The 27,392-nt window shown below is 38.8% G+C and overlaps 1 pseudogene across 1 annotated transcript in view; it reads right to left on the bottom strand.

The window, feature by feature from the left end:
• Nucleotides 1-27,392, bottom strand: part of LOC308609680 (protein WWC3-like) — a 91,486-nt pseudogene that overhangs the window by 45,226 nt on the left and 18,868 nt on the right. The window contains exons 4-7 of the transcript in view: nt 17,358-17,486; nt 11,295-11,444; nt 6,207-6,280; nt 1,750-1,992 (exon numbers count right to left, since the gene is read on the bottom strand). The product of the transcript in view is annotated as a protein WWC3-like (transcript). The remainder of the gene's footprint in view (nt 1-1,749; nt 1,993-6,206; nt 6,281-11,294; nt 11,445-17,357; nt 17,487-27,392) is intronic.

Raw genomic sequence — 27,392 nt, 5'->3', positions numbered from 1 at the left:
ACATATACATAGATAAACAGATATTCCCCTTTCATACTCTCTTCCATTATAGGTTATTACAAGATATTGAGTATAGTTCCCAGTGCTACACTGTAGGTCCTTGATGGTTATCTATTTTATATATACTAGTATGTATATTTTAATCCCAAACTCCTAATTTATCCATCCTCCCTTTCCCCTTTACCATTTCTGACCCAGGACCAATATATTTCATACTCAGAAGACAAGTTCACCTCTCCTTCTTTACCCCGTGGTTTCAGATCCCAACACTCAGCTCCTGCACTGGTCCCAAAAGAGACCGCATAAGCTGGACAAGTTTGGGGGACCCAGGTCTTGAATCCAAGCATAATGGTAACACCTGTTCTGGGGGTTCCCTGGATTTGTGCCCTGGCATCTCCACATGGCACGGGCAGAATCAGTCACTGGCGTGTGGGTGTCAGGTCCTAAGAAGCAAGTAGTATTCACAGGACTGAATCCATCCCATTAACAGAGAACCAAATGGAACTGCCAGGGCCTCCCACCCAGAACGTACACAAGAGAATACCATGGGAAAAATGGAAAGCGATATTAAGCTGAAACAATACAGAAGCACAAGAGCACAGATGAAACTTCCATTTCATAGTCCCTTTGCAGAGTCAGAAGCAATAAACTCTGGGTTTATTTTGAGAGAGGTGAGAGGGCACTCTACCACTCCAGGCAAATTAGCATGCACTCTGCCCTTCCTATGCACTGGACTCTCCAAACCACACCGCTTCCCTCCAGCGTTGACACTGGCTCCTAAGGACAGGACACAGACCTATCAATTAATGATGAATAACCAAGTAGAGATAACCCCCAGCAAATACAGAGGACAATCTTAACATTCGATGAAACAGTCGTTATGAGGGCATCTGTACTGACCAAATAATTCAGGTGACTATTAAACTCTACCTAGAGAATGCTCACAGAGATACAGCTTATGATCCTGGTAACACAGTGAATTTTAAGGAGCCAGTATGTTATCAAATGGGCGGTGGGCTCTCCAAAGCTCAGCAAATATCCCCAAACTTCTGACAGCTGTGCAACGTGGAAAGCAGACGGAGCCTTCCACACAATCCGTGATCACACAGCAATCTGTGATCACACACAGCAAACGCAAACCAGGAGACAGGGCACACAACGAAAGGCCGAGCAACACAGGACAAAGGACTCTGTGCTGGCTTCATGTGTCCCACGCTGGGAAAGAGCCCCAAGACCAGGTGAAGAGACGCACGTTCAGAAACAGACAAGCGAGACAGCGGAGACTTCCTGCTGCCAAATGGGCAGGCTTTGCTGGCGAGAAATCAAAGTCGGAGATAAAAGTAAGAGGTAGACTGCGGAAACGGAGATGCTGCTGATGTCAGGAACGAGGTTCCCCCCGTGGTCACGGAGCCGACCCCCACCTGCCTCCAGCCCCCTGTGGGCTGGAGACCCGACACCTGTCCGGGGCGCTGTCCTGAAAACATAGGGGGCGGGGGCACCCGGCACCTGCAGCGGGAGTGGGCGGGGTCTAAGTCGTGGGTTCTCCGGTCTTCCCTACTCCATCCGATTCTCGACCACCTCCCACTTGTAATAGGGACCGGGAGCCTCCGAGCCCTGGGCACCCCCTGCGGACGGCAGGCACCGGCTCCCTCCACCTTCCGCCAGGCCATAGCTGCCTGAGTAATAAGCCTTCGGCTTTGCCAGTTGCTCCTCCGCTGGAAGCCGGCCCCGCCTGCCCAGCCAGCCCACCTTTCCGTGGCACCCTGCACGGATGTGGCCTGGGAGCGCTGGATCTTCTCCTCCAGGCGCCGCCGCTCCTCCTCCAGCCGGGCCACGTCTTCCGCCGGCCTCGTCTGCTGGACGATGAGCTGCAGATCATGAAGCAGGGCCTCCTTCTCTTTGATGAGCTGCAGCCGGTCCCTGTCGGCCTCGGCCATGCCCAGCCAGGACTCGCTCTCAAACTGGGAGGGCTGCCTCTGGATATTTGTGACTCTGCGAGACAGGGACACAGAAAAATCCATGAACTTCACTTTTAAAATTCTCTTCACAATACAGACGCTAAAATCCTCAACTAAGTATTAGCAAATTGAATCCAACATAACACAAAAAGAATTACACCACAACCGTCAAGTGGGATTTATCCTAGGTGTGCTGGTTCAACATTCAAAAATCAATTAATATAATCCATCACAGCAACAGATTTAAAAAGATCATGTGACCATATCAAGAGATGCAGAACAAGCATCTGAAAAAATCTAGCATTCATTTAGTATATATAAAAAACAAAACAAAAAACCCTCACTAAAATAGAAATAGAAACTTCCTCAATTTGATAAAGAACATCTACAAAAAAAAATACAACTAATACCATTCTTAATGGTATGAAGCTCAAGCTTTCTCACTGAGATCAAGTTCAGAACAATGGTGTACCCCATCACCAATCCTTTTCAATGTCGTATGGAAGTCCTAACTAACGGAATAAAATAAAAGGAGTACACTGTGCACAGATTGGAAAGAAAGACATAAAACAGTCCTTGTTCACAGTTCACATAATCGTCTATGAGGAAAACTCCAAAGAAACTGATAACAAAAAAAATTTCCCCTGGAACTCTTAAGCAATTAGTGCAAGATTGCAGGATACAAGCTTATACAAAAATCAACTGCTTTCCTATATACCATCAATAAACAAGTGGATCTGAAATTTAAAACACAGTACCATTCACATGGCACCTCCAAAAATGAAAGTTATAAGTCTAACCAAACTTGTACAAGATCTATACAAAGGAAATTACAAAACTATGATGAACTGATACAAAGAAGAACTAAATAAATGAAGAGACATTCCATGTTCATGGATAGGAAAGATTTGACACTGTCAAGATGTCACTTCTTCTCAGCTTGCTCTATAGATTCAAAACAATCCCAATCAAAATTCCAGCAACTTATATTAGTGGACATAAACAAATTGATTCTAAAGGGGCAACAGGTCCAGAACAGGCAACACAATACTGAAGGAAGAGAACAAAGCTGGAGAACTGACACTATGAGACATCAAGACTTAATATAAAGCAGTACAGTAATCAAGATAGTGTGGTACTGGCAAAAGAACAGGATAGTAAAGACAGTCTTTTCGTCAAATGGTGCTGGAACAACTGGACATCTACATGCAAAAAAAAAAAAACAAAGCATCTAGACACAGACTTCACACCCTTCACAAAATTTAACTCAAGACCTAAATGTAAAAGGCAAAACTGTAAAACTCTTAGAAGATTACATAGGAGAAAACTAAGACCTTGGTTTGGAAATGTCATTTTAGATACAATACCAAAGGCATGATCCATGGAAGAAATAATGGGTAAGTTCAACTTCATTAAAATTAAAATTTCTGCTCAGTGAAAGACAATGTCAACACATGTGAGACAACAAATCACAGACTGGGAAGAAACATTTGCAAAAGACACATCTGATCAGAACTGTTATCCAAAATGTAGAAAGAATACTTAAAACTAAACAGTGAGAGAACAAACAATTCAATTAAATGGGCCAGAGACCTTAACGGACACCTCACTGAAGAAGATAAACAGACAGCAAAGCATATGAAAAAAAGATGCTCTAAATCATACGTCACCAGGGAAATGAAAATTAAAACAACAGTGACATTCTACTACACAGCTATTAGAATGGCCAAAATGAGGACACTGACAACATCAAATGCTGGTGAGGATGTGGAACAACAGGCACTCCCACTCACTGCTGGAAGGAATGCAAAATGCTACAGCCACTTTGGCAGTTTCTCATAAAACTAAACATACTCTTACCATGTGATCCAGCAGTCACACTCCTTGGTGTTTACCCAAAAGAGCTGAAAATTTATGTCCATACAAATCTGCACATGGATGTTTATAGCAGCTTTGTTTATAATATACAAACCTTGGAAGCAATTTGTTTCCATCTCATTTCTTATTAATTTTGTCCTGCATTTATTTATATCATCTATGTATCAAGAAACACTTCCCTTTATGTCTTTACATTTTATCAATGGAAATATATGTTTATTCCATCAATAAAATTGTGCATAGGATAAAAAAATAAACTTGGAAGCAACCAAGATGTCTTACTTTAGTAGACGAACAGAGAAATAAACTATGGTACATTTAAACAATGGGATATTATTCAGCACTAAAAAGGAATGAGCCATCAAGACATGAAATACAGGAAGGAAACTTACACAGTATTATAAGTGAAGGAAGTCACTCTGAAAAGGCTACATACTGCATAATTATATGTGTATGACTTTCTGGAAAACTATGGAGTTAGTAAAATCTCAGTGGTTTTCATAGGTTAGTGCTGAGGAAGGAATGAGTAGGCAGAGCACTATGGATTTTTAGGGAAGTGAAAACACTGTACTGAATAGCATAATATTGGATACATGTCATTATACATTTGTCCAAATGCACAGAATGTACAATACCATGAACAAACCCTAATGAATCACTTCAGGTGATTATGATGTGACAATGTACGTTCATGAAGTGTAACAAATGTACCTACCCTCTGGTACATCTCTGGAGATGTTTATAGTGAGGGAGGTTATATGTGTAGATAGGTAAGAAGTACATGGGAACTCTATATTGTCCACTGAGTTTTGCCGTAAACCTGAAAATGCTCTAAAAAATAAAATATATGTAAAATATAAATATAAAATATACGTAAGAAGGTAAAATGCCATGTTCTTTCATGAATAATCTACCTAAATACTTACCTAAACATTTTAAACGTTATTCACTGTAACCTTAAAGGTTACATCTCTAGAAAATAAGAAATTGATCACTGTGTTTGGTAAATGCTACAGCAAAACATGTAACAATTACTTGCTAAGCACAGCAATGACCTATTTTCTGAGTTTAGTACAGCCTGGCAAATTCCAGCCTACACTGTGCATTTTCAGAACAAACATGCAAAATGCCCAGAGGAATATTCACAAGAGGCGACATTCCTTCAAAAAATATGAGCAAGCTAAAGAGAAGAAGTATATGATTAATAATGTGACCACTGTAGATAATCAATATGGATAATGAATTTTGAAATATTACATGTGGAAATTTTAAAGTCCAACACTACTACATCATAATAAGCAAGAAAAAATTCAATATAAAACCACTTAGCAAACCGAAGACCTATGTCAGTTAATGCTTGTCCTTAGCAGAGAGTCATGTGATCTGCTTTTGTTGATATTTTTACATTTTCTAAGAAGCCAAGAAAAGTGAAATTCCAGACATACATAAATTATACACATAGATGAGAGCCAATTATTTAGCCAGAAAGTATCCTCCTTACACTAGCTGGTATCCTGCTGTTTTGTCTTCAAGATAGTATTTCATTTTTAATGAAAGAAATTTCTTTTTGATATGCTTTATAGCTTTAAGAAGGACATATTTTAAACAACTGTGTTTTAAGATGTTACCAAAGGGTGAAAAGAGGTAAAGTCTCTAAGCAGGTGAGAGTAATGCTAAAGTAGTGGGACAATATTGAAAACAAGGGGCCCTAAGCATTTGAGGAGAAATATGATGTATTGATTGTCTCAGATTTGCCCATGTTCTAAAATTAAGACTAGGAAAGATAAACAAACAGGCAAAAACTATAGTCAAATATTGAATTTCAGAAGCCAGACTATTTATTATTATTTAGGTCAATATAAATAATTGCATTTAAGTTCTTTCAAACAAAATGAAATGGAATATCTACTGCTATTACCTGTTACTCTAGTTCTTAAAATGTCTTTGAAAATAATTATGTGTGGCTTTTTCCATTAATGGCTCAACATTAACCTATTGAGCCAAATAAATAAATGGAAAAAAATAGTTTAACTTAGCTTGGTCTGAGGGACTGATACTCAGTCTAAGAGGGAGGAAAAAGGGAGTTCTCAACTAGCCAGGAAGATTTTAAAAAGCTGGAAAATCTCCATTCTTACTGAATCAGATCTTTACAAGTGTTAGCAATATTTTGAATTTGACATTTTAAATGCACTTGACAGTTTGTTACATGTATTCGGAAGCTAAACGAAAAATGAGAATCCATTATTTTGTATTACATTAGACACTGCATTTTGGTAAAATTTTAGGTAGACACATACTGAACTGTGTTCAATTTCTCTCCAGGGAAAAAGAAGTAAGCAGAAGGCAAGATTTTTAAAATGAGTTGCTTACCTCTTTCTGGCCTCCTCACATTGCCGATTAAATCTGACTTGGTCTACAAGGTTTGCTTTATCATCAAAGGCAAACTTTGGGGAATAAAAGAAAAACAATAAAAATTCATATTAAAACATTTTCAAAATTGTAAATTCATTTAAATTTCAGCAACAGTTAAAAATACTCTTTTAATTCTTCTTTAAATTTCAATTTTTCAAAGCACTGGAAGGAAATGTACCAAATAAAATTCTGTTGCAACCTCTGACCAGAGGAGTTTGGGAATCCGGGTTTAATACTATCCAAACAGTTGAACTCTTTTTTCCTCAGTGGAAATATATTCATTTGTTATTATATCGAACAAAATTGAAGTTTTTTAAAGAAAGAAATAATTTATTAAGGGTTGATACAAAGGTTTAAAATGTTATCCCATTTTGTACACTGTTCTCAAATATCCAGTTTCTCAATGAATACGGAATGATCATGTCCTAGTAAGAAACAATAAAATCTGAAGAAGACAGACTAGTATGTGTTTGGGGTATAGGATAACTCTCTCCAATATGGTATGGTATATAAAAGAACAAAATGTTAAAAGAAGGAAATCAAAGAATAAAAATGACTGGGATTGGGCAACATTACTTTAAGAGCTAGAATATAAAATGTGGTGTTCTGGATCCAATCAGTAGCTGTATTTAAATATTTTTCCTACCAATTACACTGAAGTGATCAACATGCTAGACAAAACAAAAAGACTTATACGAAACACAATTGTGGCTTATTTTTTTTCATTCCTGGAAATGTCATAAAAATGTATTTTCAATAAATCCTTCAGGGGCTTCCCTGGTGGCACATGGGTTAAGAACCCTCCCTCCAATGCAGGGGACACGGGTTCAATTCCTGGTCCAGGAAGATCCTACATGCCGTGGAGCAACTAAGCCTGTGTGCCGCAACTAAGGAGCCTGCGCTCTAGAGCCTATGAGCCACAACTACTGAGCCTGTATGCTGCAACTAATGAAGCCCGCTCACCTAGAGCCTGTGCTCTGCAACAAGAGAAGCCACCGCAACTAGAGAAAGCCTGCACACAGCAACAAAGACCCAACGCAGCCAACGATAAATAAAATAAATTTTAAAAAATCCTTCAAGGTGATTTGAATTTACTAGATCATATATTATGACCACTAAGTCTTTTTCCTTTTAATAACTTCATGTCAACAAATATTTAAGAACATTCTACTTGAATGATTAGTAATTAATTTGTTGATACACATTTTAATAAATTTCTATTGTGAATTTCTCTATACGTATATTGCCTTAGAAATATACTGAATGACAAGATGAAGAAGTGGCTTATCATGCCCTGAAATTCTCCAATGAAATGAGTCACAATCATATATTTAAACAGTTCTATCAGCTCCCCCTTTCCACAAACTCTGCTCAGTATACATATTTAGATATGAAGTTTGACATCTTCAGTAACTTTCCAGAGTAGAAATGCTCTACTCGTCTTTTCATCACCCTGTTTATCACTGAGCTTGTTCTTCAGTGAGATTAATACACTTCACTCCTTAAATCTCTTCTAAAAGTAATTTACAAACTTGTAGCCTTCACCCTTCTTTGAGACAAATAAAAATGTTTTAGTAAAAAACAAAGCAACTTACAATTAAAAAATACCAAAATGGTTCCTGTCTCAGTTTCTATATAGTCCTATATCATGTACCACAAATTCCAAATTCCAATGTTATGTTGATATTGCTTATAAGTCTCTGGTTACAAATCCCTATTCTTGAAAAACATGTCATATACATAACATCTGCCCTCAGAACTGACTCATAATATTAACTAAAATAGATACTCTTCAAAGTTGGCCCTCAACAATCTTCACCTTCTGTTATTCAGCCCATGTGTAATCACCTCTACTAGAAAGTAGGTTGGACCCAGTGACTTGATTCGATCCAACAGAATAGAGCAAAGGTAAAAAGAAGTCATTTCTGTGATTATGTTACAATGGATTGTTACTCCCATCATGTTAGGTGACTTTCTCTATTGCCTTCTCAGCTTGCACATTTTGGTGAAACAAACTGCCATGCTGAAAAGTATAAGTGATTTACAATGTTGTGTTAGTTTCAGGTGTACAACAAAGTGATTCAGTTTTACATATACATGTATCTTCTCTTTTTAAAATTCTTTTCCCATGTAGGTCATTACAGACTGTTGAGTAGAGTTCCCTGTTCTATAGAGTAGGCCCTTATTAGCTATCAATTTTACACATAGTAGTGTCTATATGTCAATCCCAATCTCCCAGTTTATCCCTCCTCCCCTTTCCTCCTGTCTAACCACAGTTTGTTTTCTACATCTGTGACTCTATTTCTCTTTTGTATATAGGTTCATTTGTATCTTTTTTTGATTCCACATATAAGCAATATCATATGACATTTGTCTTTCTCTGTCTGACTTACTTCACTTAGTATGATAATCTCTAGTTCCATCCATATTGATGGAAATGGCATTATTTCATTTTTTTATGGCTGAGTAGTATTCCATTGTATATATGTACCACGTCTTTATCCATTCCATGGTCAATGGACACTTAGCTTGCTTCCATGTCCTGGCTATTGTAAACAGTGCTGCAGTGAACACTGGGGTGCATGTGTCTTTTCAAATTATGGTTTTCTCCGGATATATGCCCAGGAGTGGGATAGCAGGATCATACATAGCTCTATTTTTAGCTTTTTAAGGAAGCTCCATACTGTTCTCCATAGTGGCTGCACCAATTTACATTTCCACTAACAGTGGAATTTATTGCTTGTAGACTTTTTGATAATGGCCATTCTGACTGCTGTGAGGTGATACCGCATTGTAATTTTCATTTGCATTTCTCCGATAATTAGTGATGTTGAGCATCTTTTCATGTGACTTTTGGCCATCAGTATGATTTATTTGGAGTAATGTCTACTTAGATCTTCCACCCATTTTTTTGATTGGCTTTTTTTTTTTTTGATATTCAGCTGCATGAGCTCTTTGTATATTTTGGAGATTTATCCCTTGTTGGTGGCTTTGCAAATATTTTTTCCCATCTGTCTTTCCCTAGTCCTTTCACTTTGTTTATGGTTTCCTTTGCTGGGCAGAAGCTTTTCAGCTTAATGAGGTCCCATTTGTTTATTTTTGTTTTCATTTTCATTACTCTAGGAGGTGGGTCAAAAAAGATCTTGCTGTGATTTATGTCAAAGACTGTTCTTCCTATGTTTTCCTCTAAAAGTTTTATAGTGTCTGGCCTTACTAATCCATTTGGAGTTTATTTTTGTGTATGATGTTAGAGAATGTTCTAATTTCATTCTTTTACATGTAGCTGTCCAGTTTTCCCAGCACCCTTTATTGAAGAGACTCTCTTTTCTCCCTTGTATATTCCTGCTTGTTTGGTCACCTAATCTGAGACTGACTTTCTAATTGACCTGACACATTGACTGCAGTTTTAAAGCCTTACATAGCAAGAGCTAACTTATGATATCATATGTACTTATGATATTGGGCATAGCTTTTTGATATTTTTCTCTATAGTAACATGATGTAGTAGACAGTGAAGGAGTTTAATAATCAGGGATGTAATTTTGAACCCAGACTTGCCTCTCTCAGCTTTAAGACCTTAGGTAACCTGGCACTTTAGTCTCCTCATCATACTACATAACAGAGATGGGAACAACTGGTTAAAATGAGGTCAGACATGGGAAGCAGGCTGCCCCTGTACACTTCAGAGTCTCATCAATAAGAATAATTTATTATTATTATAACTCTGTAACAAGCTTCACACTAATAGTTTTAGGACATTCTACATAAATCATTACAAAAGTCTTTGATCTTACCCGTTTCTCCTCATGCTAGTTAGAAATACCTACATTCTAATTCTAACCTTCTGACAAGAAGCAATGACTAATTAAAGAAACTGAGTGAGTCAGACTTCTTTCCTTCTCTCAGTCTCTCCAAAATCTTTAGAAAAAAAAATTATTTTTTGAGTTAACAGATTCTTCCCTGTGTGTTACAGTTAGTGACCATATTCTTTAAACCAAATAATACATGTGGTTGAAAATGTACAAGTGTACTATTAAGAACAATGAGGGGAAACCTGAAAATAGGCTGTCCCAGAAAATTATACTTCCAAAAGAGGAAATGTTTGCTGAGTTTTAAAAGAGTAGCTAATTATTTTAAAACTTGAGTTTGATGTCAATCTATTTTCTTTTTTCTCTCTTCATCTTCTTCTTTCTTCAGATTTCCACTTACACAACTTTGTTTAATAAGGCCTAGGAAAAAGAAGCAGTCCAAGTGGCTTTCTATTTAGCAAAAAATTAACAGCAAATGTCACTCAATGACATTACAAAAGTACTGCTTTTAAATGTTCACAGTCCAGTTTCAAGTACTGATTCCCAACCCTCGCCTAACTCAAGGATCACACATTATCAAAAGTGCATTTTGAAATTCTACCAAGTCTGAAACAGAATTAATTTTAATTCAGGTAAATTTCCTAACCTTCTTTTAGAACAATGACAAATAGTACCAAAGTAGAAGCCAAGAGTGCCTCAGCTACAAAGCCTTTAGTAACCCAGTGTTGTAAAGTCAATCCTCAGGCAACCAGGGGAAAAATCCATTCTTCCACCTCTTTTTATAAGTAAAGTTTTATAGGAACATAGCCACATCAATTTGTTCATCTAGAACATATGACTCCTTGTGTACTAGATGGCAGAGCTGAATAGCTAACAGACACTGCATCCCTCCAAATCCTAATACATTCACTGTCTGATTCTTTTACAGAAAAAACTTGCCAATCTGTGCATTAGAAAGTCATGTTTTGTTGAAAAAATGTTTAAACTCAACTCTGCAAAGGGTTCTGTTCTTTTAAAAAATCCAAGTCACAAAGACAAAGGTAGCTAACAATTTAACAACATCCCATACTACTGAACCTTCACAAGAGAGAATCAAACAATATGCTGTCTTTCAACCTAACTGCATGAAAGATTAAATATTTGTGAAAATGGAAAATTAAACAAAACTGCTGATGGCAACACAAAAGAAGCCCTTCTCTCTTAGCACACTTGTTTCTTGTCCCTTAAGCAAGCATACCTCTCCAATGATATCTGTTTGAGATACAGCATCACAGAACTGTTGAGGCAAATGAGAATCTACAAGTGAGTCCAAATTCTGAGAAAAATCCTGCAGAGAGTCAGTAATAAAGGAGAAATTCTTGAAACCATTGGTAAGGTTCACCAGGCTCTGTAACAGAGTAAAGCAAACTATTTGAAGAGAGATGTAATGCTTCCCTTCTCTTTAAAGCAGTCATTTCACTCGAGTTATAGGTCTCCAACCCTCACTAGGCAGTTGGCCCACCACACTCTCTGTTCTAGTTAGATTTAAAAGAAAATTTTCTCACTACTTGCACCTTTAATAAAATGTTTTGTACTTTAATCCAGTGATTAAGTGAGTCTGATGGATTTTGACTAAAATGGCAAATAATTGTGGTACCATTTTACCTAGCTTTTTTTTTTTTTTTTTTTTTTTTGCGGTATGCGGGCCTCTCACTGTTGTGGCCTCTCCCGTTGCGGAGCACAGGCTCCGGATGTGCAGGCTCAGCAGCCATGGCTCACGGGCCCAGCCGCTCCGCGGCACGTGGGATCCTCCTAGACCGGGGCACGAACCCATGTCCCCTGCATCGGCAGGCGGACTCTCAACCACTGTGCCACCAGGGAAGCCCCTTACCTAGCTTTTAAAATCTTTGTTTCCTAAAGAAAAACAGTAATGTTAGTAAGAAAAAAAAATGCTAACATCCCCTTGAGACCTTCATAGGTAAACCACAGAGAATTTGAAAACAATTCCCATACTGTGCTCATATATGTTTTAGAGAGCTCAAATTCACCTAACACAATGCTTTCAAACTGAACCATTCTGTGGCATTTAATGCAATCACAATGTTGTACAACCACTGCTTCTTATCTAGTTCCAAAACATTTCCACTTTGAACAGGCAGTATCACTGTTTCCCTGTCCTTAAGCAAATGACAATCACTTTTTTTTCTCTAACGATTTACTTATTGTGAATATTTCATATAAAAAAATCATACAACTTGTGTCTGGCTCCTTTCATTTATAATAACATTTCTGAGATTCAAACACATAACATGTCAACTACTTCATTCCTTTTTATGGCTGAATAATATTCCATTATATATATAGTGGAATATATATTCATTCATCAGCTGATAAGCACATTATTTCTATATTTTTTCTACTGAAAAATAATGTTGCTATGAATATGTATGAACTCGTATGAATACCTGTTTTAAATTCTTTTACATATATATAAATTTGGCAGTGGAATTGCTGGATCATACAGTAAAAGTAAGTTGTACTTATTGAAGTATTCTCAAACTGCTTTCCAGAGTGTCTGCATGTTTTATAATCAACAGCAACACACGAGGGTTTGATTTCTCCATATCCTCACCAATGCTTGTTATGTGCAGTTTTTAAATTATACCATCTTATTGTGTGGGAAATATTATTTCACTGTGGTTGGCTTTGCATTTCCTCAATGATTAATTATGCTGAGCATTTTTTCATATGCTTACTAGCCATTTGTCCATCTTCTTTCGAGAAATATCTGTTTAGGTTTTATCCCCTTTCAATTGAATTGTTTGCCTTTCTTTTTTTTAGGTTTAAGAGATTTTCTGTTCTTGTTCTGCATGCTAGATACTTTAAAAATATATGATTTACAAATATTTTCTCTAATTTTGTGGATACCTTTTAACTGCTGGCATCACTTAATGCATAACACTTTATTTGAACTTCAAACTATCTATTTTTTTCTTTTATTCTCTGTGCTCTCTTGTGCTATATCCAAGAAAAGACTACCAAATCCAATGCTTTGAAGATTTTCCTCTGTGTTTTCCTCAAAGAGTTTTGTAATCTTAGCTCCTGCATTTACATCCTTCATCAATTCTGAGTTAACCTTTTTATAGTGTAAGGTAAGGGTCCAGCTTCATTCCCCTGCATGTGAATATCCAGTTTTTCCAACACCATTTGTTGAACAGTTTCCTTTTCAGTAATGAATAACAGTCTTGACTCCCTTGTGGAAAATCAATTGACCTTATATATGAGAGCTTATATATGGGCTCTGTATTCTATTCCATTGGTCCATATGTTTGTCCTTATGCCAGTAGCACAGTTTTGTTACTGTGGCTTTGCGCTAAGTTTTGAAATCAGGAAGTATGTGTCCTTTCACCTTGGTCTTTCTTTTTCAAAATGTTTTGACTACTTAGGTGGTCCCTTGAAATTCCATATGAATTTGAGAACGGATTCTCTATTTCTGAAAAAGAAAACACTACTGGGGCTTTGACAGGGATTGTACTGAAAATATTGATTACTATGGATAGTATAATCCTTTGAATAATATTAAGTCTTCAAATCCATGAGCATGGGATAACCTTCTTTTATTTATGTTTTCTTTACCAATTGTTCATCATTAGCATATGGGATTTTTCTTTGTCAGTATTCTCATTTTGTTCACATTGTCTTCTAGACTTACTGTAGTATTTTGTCCACATTTTTTATTAGGCTTTTTGATGATATCTTACACCTGTGTTTTAAAGTCTTTGTAGAATATGTTTGATATCTGGGATTCTTACAGATACTTTCTGTCAATTAATTTCCTCCCTAGAATGAACCATGTTTTCCTGTTTTTTTGTATGCCATGTGATTTTCTGTTGAAAACTGAACATTTAACTTTTATAATATGGTAATTCTAAAAATCAAGTTCTCCCTCTTCCCCATGGCATTTTTTTTTTGGAAAGTTACAATAGTCCTTTTTTTTTTTTTACAAACTATATTTACAAAGACTATTCCTAATTATGTGTGATCACTGAAGTCTGGTTCCTTTATCTAATGTTTAGCTAATGTTTGATAGTGACTTCCTTGAATTCCAGGAGCTGCAAAAACAAAAGTAAACCACCTCTCTATATTTGCAGACTGGCTCTCTTCTCAGGCATTCCTCTACCACTTAGCTATACTTAGCTTATACTCTGAGCCTAAGAGAGCAGCACAAGCTCTAAAGGTCATCTGAGGACTTTTCTGAGTATGTCTTTTACCTCTGCATACCCATAGCTTTCTAAATTCCTCCTCATATATAACTGCTTTAGATGTCCTAGTTTACCAGAGTCTCATCCCAACTTCTTCTCAGGGCCTTAAATACTGTATGACTCTACTGTATGACTCCACTCATAAGCTGTCATCCAAGGTAACTCCATGCTTACTGTCAGCCTTGTAACTTTTAGAGCAGTGACTGATGTTTTTCTCATGCAGGTTCCAAGTTATACAAAATGAACACCTCGCATCAGATTTTAAGGTAACCCCAAAATAGATTTAAACAGGTATACACATTAATTTCTACATAAGGTCTGCTGTGATCCCTCCAGTTCAAGGCAGGGAGCTAGATACCATTTCCTCAAGACCAAGATAGTACTGCATTGGGAATGGAATGCGGCACGGGCAAGGGATGGGGCATCAAGTAAAAATGCCATGAAATTTCGCAGTGTTTTGAACATAGATTTTTCTTGTTGTAAATTTGTGTGGTTCCTATAAGCCTCTGTCTCTTTTTCAGAATGCCCACAATGTTGGATCCATCAGTTTTTCTTTTCTTTCTTTTTTTCTTTTTTCTTTTTTCTTTTTCCAAGGGTTTGGGACTTCTGAATCTTCCATGTCACCTCTATTATGGGTTTCTACAACCTGCTATTTTCCACCCTAATTGTACAGGGTTAAAGTTAATATACATGCTAGTTTGCCAGAAACCACAAAAATTTTGGAAAACAGAACCTCTTAGTGTAAAAATTAAACAGATTTCAAATTTTCTACACTGATTTTACATTTCTGAACATATTCCTCTTCCACGGTTCTTACTACAAACTCAAGAACCAGAATACCTGGGTGCAATATAACTTGTATCTGTGGCTGTAAACAAAAGTTTCTTAGAAGGGGTCATTTTTTAGTATAAGAAAGCTAAAATAACTTATTTGATTTTAAAATAGCTTATTTGATTTTAGTGCAATATAACTTGTATACGTGGTTGTAAACAAAATTTTCTTAGAAGGGGTCAGTTTTTAGTATAAGAAAGCTAAAATAACTTATTTGATTTTAGTGAAAGAGGGTGTTGCTCTTGCCTCTTCCTGGAGGTTCCCATAGATTGTGAGGCTATGGACATCTCAGAGAAAATTCTGAGACTTGAAACTCCTTCCATAAACACTCTATCCTTTCTCAAGCAAAGCAAGTTGATGATTTATCCACTGCTATGCACTGTAGCCTCAGAGGGGCCAGAGCAGGGAACCCAGCTTTGACCTGGGTCAAAACCTCAATATATACACTATCAAATATCACTACGTTCACTCTGAGGTTTTGGCTAGGATTAGATGTGTAATGCATGCAGAACATCTCATCCAATTCTGTGCACACAGTAGGTTCACTAATGGTAGCTAGTCTTGTTACAATTGTTCACAACTAAACTAAGAATACACCATTTACCTACCATGACCTGGAAAGTCATTTACAAATACAGATTTGTGGACCCCAACTACAGTCATTCTAATTCACTAGAATAGGTTAGGGCCCAACAATGTGCATTTTAACCACTATTTAGGAAACTCTGCTTAATTCACTACAGCCTTGAGTTTAGGAAGCACTGGTATACATTAAAGTTATATATGCACCTGTCTTATTTTGCCTCTATGCTTGATCTTTACTTTATATATCCCTGTATGTCTTATACTGTGCAGAATCTATATAAATGCATATAAGGTTGTACGTGCCCACTTAGCGGATTGAGTAAATGAAGAAAAACTGAAAAAAAATTAAAAACTATAACTAAAAAGAGACCATAGGGATCTCCCTGGTGGTCCAGTGGTTAAGACTCTGCCCTTCCACTGCAGGATACACAGGTTCAATCCCTGGTCAGGGAAATAATATTCCACAAGCCACATGGTATAGCCAGAAAAAAAAGAAGTAAAAATGAGAGACCATAAAAGGAAAAACTGAATGCATTACAGCATCAAGCAAAAAGACCATCATATATCCACTTGCAAAAGCACATCTTTTTCTCAAAATAACAGAAGCTACAGGAGCCAAAAAGGGGCCAAAAAGATAGTAATAACAATAAAGCAAAATAAAACTAACAAGAGCTCAGATATATAATTTTTCAACATCCATATTATGGAATACTGTGCAGCTATAGCTAAAGAATAAAGAGCTAGTTTTGTATATATTTGCAAAAGTACAGGATAGTATTATTATATGAGTAAGACAGCAAGAACAAACTGAATGAATATAATTAGCTTTTGCATGAAGGCTATTTTTATGTCCTTATAAACACTAGAAGAGTACACAAGAAACCATTAAAAGCAATTATGGGGCTTCCCTGGTGGCGCAGTGGTTGGGAGTCCACCTGCCGATGCAGAGGACACGGGTTCGTGCCCCGGTCTGGGAGGATCCCACATGCCGCAGAGTGGCTGGGCCTGTGAGCCATGGCCGCTGAGCCTGCACTTCCGGAGCCTGTGCTCCGCAGCGGGAGAGGCTGCAACAGTGAGAGGCCCGCGTACCGCAAAAAAAAAGAAAAAAAAAAAAGCAATTATGGGCTATGAAAGGACATGATGATTCCAAGACCTTTTTTTTTTTTTTTTTTGCGATAGGCAGGCCTCTCACTGTTGTGGCCTCTCCCGTGTCAGAGCACAGGCTCTGGACGCGCAGGCCCAGCAGCCATGGCTCACGGGCCCAGCCGCTCCGCAGCACGTGGGATCCTCCCGGACTGGGGCACGAACCCGCATACCCCGCATCGGCAGGCGGACTCTCAACCACTGCGCCACCAGGGAAGCCCCAAGACCTCTTATTATATACCTTTTTAATTGTTTTGATTATTGAACAACATGAACATTCCCAATTTAAAAAAATTTTTAAACATATATAAATTATATATACATAACATAATAAACCTATTAACATGCATGTGTGTATAGATACACAGACATATATAGATGAGAAAAGGAGGATACATATGTATGTATGTGAATATATACAGAGAGGAAAGAAAGACAGACAAGCAGACTGGCAGACGGAAGGACGGATGTGGGTTCTGAAGAGCACTGGGTCCTCTTACTTGCATCAGGTCCCGCCTTTCCTTCTCGCCTGTACAAATGGTTTTTTGATGGTCCTGAGTTTGCTCCTTATAGCCTGTGCCTCATCCAGTTTGTAGCTGGTGTGAGCACTTGACATCTTTCAATCAATCCTGGTTCAAAAAGAAATATGAGTCATTCTATGCGAGATTATAACATTCCATTAAATAATAATAACAGTAACCCCAAACGTTACACACACACACACACACACACACACAAAGACAGCAAGAAAAAAAAAACCCTTCTTTCTTTCTGGTACATAAAAATAAATAAACATAAGTGAGATCTGTGTGCAGGGAGAATATATGGGGTAAAGCTAAAAACAGTAAATTATCAGTAACAGTTTTGTGCAAAGTTGAAAAATTCTACATTTCTTCTACATATCTCTTTTATTTCATTCTGGTTCCAATTTGTTACTCTTTCCTAGCCATCTTCTCAATTCTTTCCTTCAATTCAAATACATATACAAGGAAATTTTTCTCCTCCTTCCTTTCTTTTATTTCTTCTTTCCTTATATCTACCCACCCATAAATCATAAACTAATATACTTCCTTCCTTATTTCCTTTCATTTCTTCTTGTTCCTTCCTCCTGCCCTCCCTCCCTTCCATCCATTTGTTCATACATCCTTCCAGCCAATCCCTGTGTGCAGCAAGGGTGGTAGAAGCAGAGCACTGAATAAGACAAGGCTTGGCTCCACCCTTTAAAGAGGACGCAGTTTTCTGTAGCCAGAGAGAGAACGAACTCCTTCTCTGGAAAGTCACCAGCTTGCATTTCAGGCTCCAGATCCACGATGACACAGATTCTAGCTCTAAATTGTTTCCCCCATGTTACCGAAAAATCCAGATGCTTAACAGCCAGTCCAAGCTCCCTTCTGTTCCACTCACAGAGCATCCTGGCATGCTGGTGAGTATAAGTGACACTCCAGCTCTACAGTGGGACCCTGGGCAAGACACTTCACCTCTTTAAACCTCAGTTTCCTCATGCCTCAAATGAGGACACTAAAAATGTCCCTCCCATTTAATGAGAAATGTAAGGAAAGGGCTTACTTGGCAGAGACCTGGCATATAATGTCTGAGCTGATTATTATTATCAGGATAATGCTCAGTCTACTTACTCATGAGAGAAAAAGTAAATAATTCACCAACTCTAGTACTTTATTATCATTAACAAATTCCTGGCCACAAATGTCACAACTCACAGCAAAACTCAGCACCAGAGCTGATCTGAGCCATCAGCACCACTGGAATGAGAGAACAAGCAGGAATTCATTCCCTCCCTTTGGAATAGGGCTTCAGGGCTCAACAGCACTGCTATAATTGCCATCTGCAGCAAACAAAATATTTATGAAAACTGGTCCCGAGTCCTCTTCCTTGGAAAGTGGATACAGATGCACTGGGGGACCCCACACATTGAATGGTGACACCCCTACATCCCAGCAAGGCCTGGCCTCATGGGCACTTCCATAATGGATCAGTTAGAGAGGTGTATGTTCCTCATATACACATTGCTTTGAATGTTCCTATAAAGCATAAAGTTTTATTTACACATTTTTAGAGCAAGGTACATATATTTTTTAACTACAGAGTGTTTCATGAAGAAAGTTAAAATAAGTGAACAAAAACTAAAACTTGGACTACAGGCAAAATTTCTTTCTTTTTTCTCTGCTCTCCTTTCATTAAACGCCTACTCCAGCTCTTTCATGCAACAGTTCATCCAAACCATTGAGGTGGTAAGCTTTAACACTATATCACCTTTGAGTCACTGTCAGATTCAGTGATAAAATATAAAAAGTTCCTCTTGGTGGCTATTAAAAACGGGGAGTCAAAAACGATGGCAGGAGTAGGCATATTAGCCCTTTATATATTCTTTTATATCATCCCTCAAAACTAGTCCCACCTTTACCATAATCACTGGCTTTCTCCCTCACTCCTAAGTGCCTTACGCAGACTTATAAGTCAAAAGTGATATGCATAAACAGTCCATCTCATACCTTCTTACCAGTATAAACTCACAAAAAATCAGTGTAATTCACTACAATTTTACACAGGAGGCACTATGTGGTTGTACAATGTGATGACATCAGAAGTCAGGAGATGACTCTTGGTCCAAGATCTCATGCAAGTTAACTGTGTCATCTTGAGAAGTTTCTGAACTCCCAGAAGTCTTGGTGACTTCATGAGGATGCCAAGTCTGCAATGGGCTTCCCAAACCCAGCTGATCATCAGAACTATCCGGATCCCTACTGAACTTCACTCTCTAGAGGTAGAAGTAGATTTGTTCATACATTAATCAGGTCCCAGAACAACCAACTTGGAGGAGTCTCTTCTTACAATGATTATTTTTAGCTGGTGGATGTTACTTATAATTAGACTGACCTCCATGCTCTCAGTACAGTTTTAAATATGCAGGTAACTGACACTAGAAAGAGAGCGCCATTATTCCAGGACTGAGCTACATCAGAAATACAGATGATGTTCTCCTCCATATCCAGTTCAGAGCTCAGACTCGGAGTGAGGTCCCTTGAACAGGGCTGTTCATCCACAGACTGCAGAAACACCAGGACATACATAGTAGGAAAATATAAAACAGAAGGAAAGCCCAGGGCTTCCCTGGTGGTGCAGTGCTTAAGAATCGGCCTGCCAATGCAGGGGACACAGATGTGATCCCTAGCCCGGGAGGATCCCACATACCACGGAGCAACTAAGCATGTGTGCCACAACTACTGAAGCCAGTGCACCTAGAGCCCGTGCTCCCCAACAAGAGAAGCCACCACAATGAGAAGCCAGTGCACCACAATGAAGAGTAGCCCCCGCTCACCACAACTAGAAAAAGCCTGCACACAGCAACGAAGACCCAACACAGCCAAAAATTAAAAAAAAAAAAAAGAAAGAAGAAAAGCCCACACAGTTTTCCATTGTAGGCACTCTATGGAGAACCAAGATTCTCTAATACAAGGCAGAAATAAAAGACCATCATTCTCATAGGACTGCATCTACCAATGACGTGGCCCAACTTTTCTTTAGGAAAAAATGAAAATTACTTACACGGTAATGTATTCTTCCATTCATTCTGTGAAAAGGATGTATATCATACATTTATGCATATGTTTACATTTTAATTTCATCACTCAAATGAAATCTGTAGACTTTCAAGCAAAAACCCAAGGCCAGAAAAGTGTGATTTCTCTGTAAGAGTCAATGCCACTGTTAACCAGGTCTACTGACTCCTCCAGAATGAAAAATACAGCAAATGAATTGTCACTTGACACTGACACCCATATAGAGAAATGAAATTATACTGCATTGAACAAAGTGTTTTTAATTGCTTGAAAGTCAATGGTAATCAAATAGTCATAGAGTATAGACACACACACACTGTTAAGCCCACAACTAAGACTCTAACCACATCAGCTTCAGCTTTGTACTTAGGTGTTGTGGCTTCCTTATATCTTTTAGCAGCTACAGAGTCTAAGTGCAGCCATCAGTAAAGCCAGGCACTGCGCCAGCTGCCTGTCAAGGCACCAGCATATACAATGGGAACGGCCACTACCTGGAGGAAAACAGGCCCCAATTCCCATGAGGGAGAGGGATCAGCAACCCTATAATGCAGGGGTTCCTAACAGGCCAATATTGGTCCACAGCCTATTAGGAAACAGGCTACACAGCAGGAGGTGAGCAGTGGAAGAGTGAGCAAAGCTTCATCTGCCACTCCCCATTGCTCACATTACCGCCTGAACCATCACCCACCCATCACTGGCATTAGTGCCTGAACCATCCTCCCACAAACCCCCGTCCATGGAAAAATTGTCTTCCACGGAACCTGTCCCTGGTACCAAAAAGGTTTGGGACCACTGCTATAATGCCTCTCATTGGCAGACACCACAAAGTGTCTTGGAGAACAAAAGTTCAACTGCAAGGCCACAGAAGTGGGCCCTGACCTTACCTCCACCCAAGTGGCTCGAAAGGAATGAAGGTTGACTGAGAGCAGCTGCTTTCACTCTGTCCTGAAGGTGTCCCAGCATAGTGAGGTGGGGTAGCTAAAGGGAGAGGCCAAGCAGGAGTCGGGGATCCTCACCCCTGCTTTGGCAATCCCCTCCCTTCTCTCCATCTCAGACAGTCTGCTTACACAGAATATGTCATTTAACGGGAAGGAAAGAAGAAAAGATTCCACTGTTAAAAAGTGTCAAAGCTATTAAAAAAGAGATCTCAATGTTCTGAGACTGTCTGAATCACTGAAATTTTGAAATAGTTATCTTTAGACACTATTATACAAAATATTATTATATGAAAATAGTTAAATGTTTCAAGTACCTACTAGGTGACAGGGTCTTGCTACATGGTTTATGTCTGTCAACTCATTTAATTCCCTCAACAGCCTTATGAGAGAAGTATAATTTTCTACGATTTTATAACACAAAACTGAGGCTCAAAAAGATTAAGTGCCCCCACATGAAAAGTTGGTATCTTGTATATCTGGGATTCAAACCCTTATTTCCTGACTCTAAAGTCTAAACCCAGTCAACCTCTGTAGCAATGCTTGTTTCTACTAGAAATATACTCTGTTTAGTGCAACATCCACCACCACCCCCTTTACAGTGGGCAAAGTAGGATCCATATGTTTTTATAAGGGCAATGTATTTATATGTTTAATTTTATATGTCAGACTTGGTTGAGACACAATGTCTAAAGATTGAGTCAAACATTATTCTGGGTGTTCTTGTTAGGGTGTGTTTTTAAATGAGACCATTTATATCAGTGGATGCTGCACCGGCTCCCCCACACACCCTGCTGCTGCCAGGGCCAGTCTTGCACCCACAGACAGGCACTAGGAAAGGCCCCCGTGGCTGGGCACTAGCAGAAGCCCTCACTGGGGCCAGCTCTCCTGCATCACATCTGCTGGTTCCCCCACACACCGGGTCCCTGCCGGGGCCAGCTCTCACGTGCTTGTGGCTGCCTGCTACCCCATGTACCTGGTCCCCAGCAGGGATCCCACAACCCTGGCTACCGCTGCCTCTGAACCCCTTCCTCATCGGGGCAGACTTGTGTGCACTGGCACAGCCTCTGGGGCAGACCCCTGTGGGCGGCCCACACACAAAGATGGGGCTGAAACCACAGCAGAGACCCAAGGGCCAGGTAACTAAGGACAGTGAGGTCCTCCTCACTACACCTACCTAGGGGTCTTGGAGGGTCTCCTGGGGAGGCAAAGATCGACTATAGCTCACTGAGAGGGCAAGGACACTGGTAGCGAATGGCCCAGGGAAAAATGATTAGAGTGAGCTCTCCCAGAGGTCCACATATCAGCATGAAAAACCAGGCCCATGCAGCAACCTGCCCGCTCCAGTGCTGGAAAGCTTCAGGCCAAACAACCACCAAAACTGGAACACAGCCTCACAAATCAGCAGACTAAAGACATACTGCGCTCACAGCCACCTCAAAGCACACCCCTTCACAAGGCCCTGCCCATCAGACGGTCAAGACCCAGCACCAACATCCAGAGGGCAGACACCAGTCCCTCCCACCAGGAAGCCTGCACAAACTCCTGGACCAACCTCATCCATCAGGGGGCAGAAACAAGAGCAAGAGTAACTACAATCCTGTAGCCTGTGGAAAGAAGACCACAAACACAGGAGGTGAGACGAAGTGAGATGACACAGAAATATGCTGCAAAGAAATAAAATAAAAACCCACAAGAAAAACTAAATGAAGAGAAGATAGGCAATTCACCTGAAAAATAATTTAGAGTAATGATAGTAAAGATGATGCGAAATCTCAGAAAAAGAATGGAGGCACAGAGTGAGAAGATACCAGATATGTTGAACAACGAGCTAGAAGAGTTAAAGAGCAAACAGAGATGAATGCCAATAACTGAAATGAAAAATACACTGGAAAGAATCAATAGCAAAATAACTGAGACAGAAGAACAAATAAGTAAACTGGAAGACAGAATGGTGGAGATCACTACCACAGAACAGAATAAATAAAAAAGAATGAAAAGAAATGAGGAAAGTCTCAGCGACCTCTGGGACAATATTAAACACACCAACATTTGCATTATACCAGTCCCAGGAGAAGAAGAAAAGAAAAGAAAGGGCTGGAGAAAATATTTGAAGATATTACAGCCAAAAACTTCCCTAACATGACAAAGGAAACACTCACTTAAGTCCAGGAAGCACAGGGAGCCCCATACAGGATGAACCCAAGGAGGAACATGGCAAGACACATATTAATCAAAGTGATAAAAATAAAAAGAAAAGAAAAAAATATTAAAAGGAACAAGGGAAAAGGAACATATAACATACAAGAGAATCCCCATAAGGTTATCAGCTGATTTTTCAGCAGAAACTCTGCAGGCCAGAAGGGAGTGGCATGATATATTTCAAGTGATGAAAGGGAAAAACTTACAACCAAGAATACTCTACCCAGCAAGGCTTTCATTCAGATTTGATGGTGAAATCAAAAGCTTTACAGACAAGCAAAAGTTAACAGAATTCACCACCACCAAACCAGTTTACAACAAAAGCTAAAGGAACTTTTCTAGGTGGGAGAGAGACCAGCAATTTAAAACAGCCTTGTACATATATAGACTGCTGTATCAAACCCTCATGGGTTGTAATGAGGTGGATGGACCTAGAGTCTGTCATACAGAGTGAAGTCAGAAAGAGAAAAACAAATACTGTATGCTAATGAACACATAAGGAATCTAAAAAAATGGTACTGATGAACCGAGTGGCCGGATAGGAATAAAGACACTGATGCAGAGAATGTACTTGAGGACATAGGGAGGAAGGGGAAGCTGGGACGAAGTGACAGAGTAACACTGACACATATACACTACCAAGTGTAAAATAGACAGCTAGTGGGAAGCCTCTGCATAGCAAGGTTGATCAACCCGATGCTCTGTGACCACCTAGAGGGATGAGAGGGTTGCTCAAGTGGGAGGGAATATAGGGATATAAGTATAGATGCAGCTGATTCACTTTGCTGTACAGCACAAACTAACATAAGCTTGTAAAGCAATTACACTCCAATAAAGATATTTTTTTAAAAATTCATGGGCACAGCAAATGCAGAAATAACAGATACACACACACAAAACAAACAGCAACCCTAACACAACACTAAAGATGGTCATCAAATGACAAGGGAACAAAAGAGGAAGGAAAGGGGAAGAACCTACAAAAACAAACCCCAAACAATTAAGAAAATGGTAACAGCAACATACATATCCATAATTACCTTAAATGTAAATGGATTAAATGTTCCAACCAAAAGACACAGGCTGGCTGAATGGATACAAAACAAGACCCATATATATGCTGTCTACAAGAGACCCACTTCAGACCTAGAGACACATACAGATTGAAAGTAAGGGGATATTCCATGCAAATGGAAATCAAAAGAAAGCTGGAGTAGCAATTCTTATATCAGACAAAATAGACTTTAAAATAAAGACTATTAGAAGAGACAAAGAAGGACACTACATAACACTCAAGGGATAGATCCAAGAAGAAAATATAACAGTTATAAATATATGTGCACCCAACATAGGAGCATCTCAATACATAAGGCAAATGCTATCAGCCATAAAAGGGGAAATCAACAGCAATGCAATAATAGTGGAGGACATTAAAACCCCACTTACACCAATGGAGGGATCATCCAAACAGAAAATAAAGAAGGAAAAACAAGCTTTAAATGACACAATATACTAGATAGATTTAATTGATGTTTATAGGATATTCCATCTGAAAGCAGCAGAATACGCTTTCTTCTGAAGTGCACATGGAACATTCTCCAGGAATGATCACATCTTGGGCCACAAATAAAGCCTCGAAAAATTTAAGAAAACTGAAATTTTATCACGTATCTTTTCCAACCACAACTCCATGAGATTAGGAATAAATTACAGGAAAAAAAAACTATAAAAACACAAACACATGGAGGCTAACCAAAACACTACTAAATAACCAAGAGATCACTGAAGAAATCAAAGAGGAAATAAAAATACATAGAAACAAATGACAATGAAAACATGACAACCAAAAACCTATGGGATGCAGCAAAAGCAGTTCTAAGAGGGAAGTTTGTAACAATAAAATCTTACCTCAGGAAAAAAGAAAAATCTCAAAGAAACAACCTAACCTTATACCTGAAGCAACCAGAGAAAAAACAAACAAAACCCAAAATCAGCAGAAGGAAAGAAATCATAAAAATCAGAGTAGAAATAAAAACAAAGAAAACAACAGCAAAAATCAATTAAACTACAAGCTATTTCTTTGAGAAGATAAATAAAATTGATAAACCTTTTGCCAGACTCATCAGGAAAACAAGCAAGAGGACTCAAATCCATAAAATTAGAAACGAAAAAGTAGAAGTTACAGTGGACACCAAAGAAATATAAAGGATCCTCAGAGACTACTACGAGCAACTATACGCCAGTAAAATGGAGAACCTAGAAGAAATCCACAAATTCTTAGAGAGGTACAACCTTCCAAAACTGAACCAGAAAAAAATGGAAAATATGAACAGACCAATCATAAGTACTGAAATTGAAACTGTGAATAAAAAACTTCCAACAAGAGCTTCCCTGGTGGCGCAGTGGTTGAGAGTCCGCCTGCTGATGCAGGGGACATGGGCTCGTGCCCCAGTCTGGGAAGATCCCACATGCCGCTGAGCAGCTGGGCCCATGAGCCATGGCTGCTGAGCCTGCGCATCCAGAACCTGTGCTCCACAACGGGAGAGGCCACAACAGTGAGAGGGCTGCGTACCACAAAAAACAAAAACAAAAACTTCCAACAAAAAAAAAATCCAGTACCAGATGGCTTCACAGGCAAATTTTACCAAACATCCAGGCAAGAGTTACCACCTACCCATCTGAAACTCTTCCAGACCAGTTCCTCTCATCAGGAAGATGCACAAGCCTCTTAGATAGCCTCATCCACCAGAGGGCAGACAGCAGAAGCAAGAAGAATTACAATCCTGCAGCCTGTGGGAGGAAAAGCACATTCACAGAAAGATAGACAAAATGAAAAGGGAGAGGACTATGTACCACATGAAGGAACAAGATAAAACCCCAGAAAAACAACTAAATGAAGTGGAGATAGGCAACCTTTGAGAAAAAGAATTCAGAATAATGATAGTGAAGATTATACAGAACCTTGGAAAAGAATGGAGGCAAAGATCAAGAAGATGCAAAAAATGTTTAACAAAGACCTAGAAGAATTAAAAAACAAACAAACACTGATGAAAAATACAATAACTGAAATGAAAAATACACTAGAAAGAATCAATAGCAGAATAACTGAGGCAGAAGAATGGATAAACGACCAGAAAGGCGGAATGGTGGAATTCACTGCCATGGAACACAATAAAGAAAAAAGAATGAAAAGAAACGAAGACAGCCTAAGAGATCTCTAGACAACATTAAATGCACCAGCATTCACATTATAGGTGTCCCAAAAGGAGAAAAGAGAGAGAAAGTACACGAGAAAATATTTAAAGAGATTATAGTCGAAAACTTTCCTATCATGGAAAAGGAAATAGCCACCTAAGTCCAGGGAGTGCAGAGAGTCCCAGGCAGGACAAACCCAAGGAGAAACAAATCAAGACACATAGTAATCAAACTGCTGAAAAATTAAAAACATAGGGAAATTATTAAAAGCAACAGGGAAAAATGACAAATAATACACAAGGGAACTCCCAAAAGGTTAACAGCTGATTTATCAGCAGAAACTCTACAAGCCAGAAGGAGTGGCACAATATATTTACAGTGATGAAATGGAAGAACCTAAAACCAATATTACCCTACCTGACAAGGATCTCATTCAGATTTGTTGGAGAAATTAAAAACTTTATGGACAAGCAAAAGCTAAGAGAATGCAGCACTACAAAACCACCTTTACAACAAATGCTAAAGGAACTTCTCTAGGCAGAAAACACAAGGAAAGGAAAAGACCTACAATAACAAACCCAAAACAGTTAAGAAAGTGGTAATAGGAAAATACATACTGATAATT

This window comes from Mesoplodon bidens, assembly GCF_964165515.1.
Source record: "Mesoplodon bidens genome assembly, chromosome: Y".
Lineage (NCBI taxonomy): Eukaryota > Metazoa > Chordata > Mammalia > Artiodactyla > Ziphiidae > Mesoplodon > Mesoplodon bidens.
This window is presented reverse-complemented; position numbering and strand designations above follow the sequence as displayed.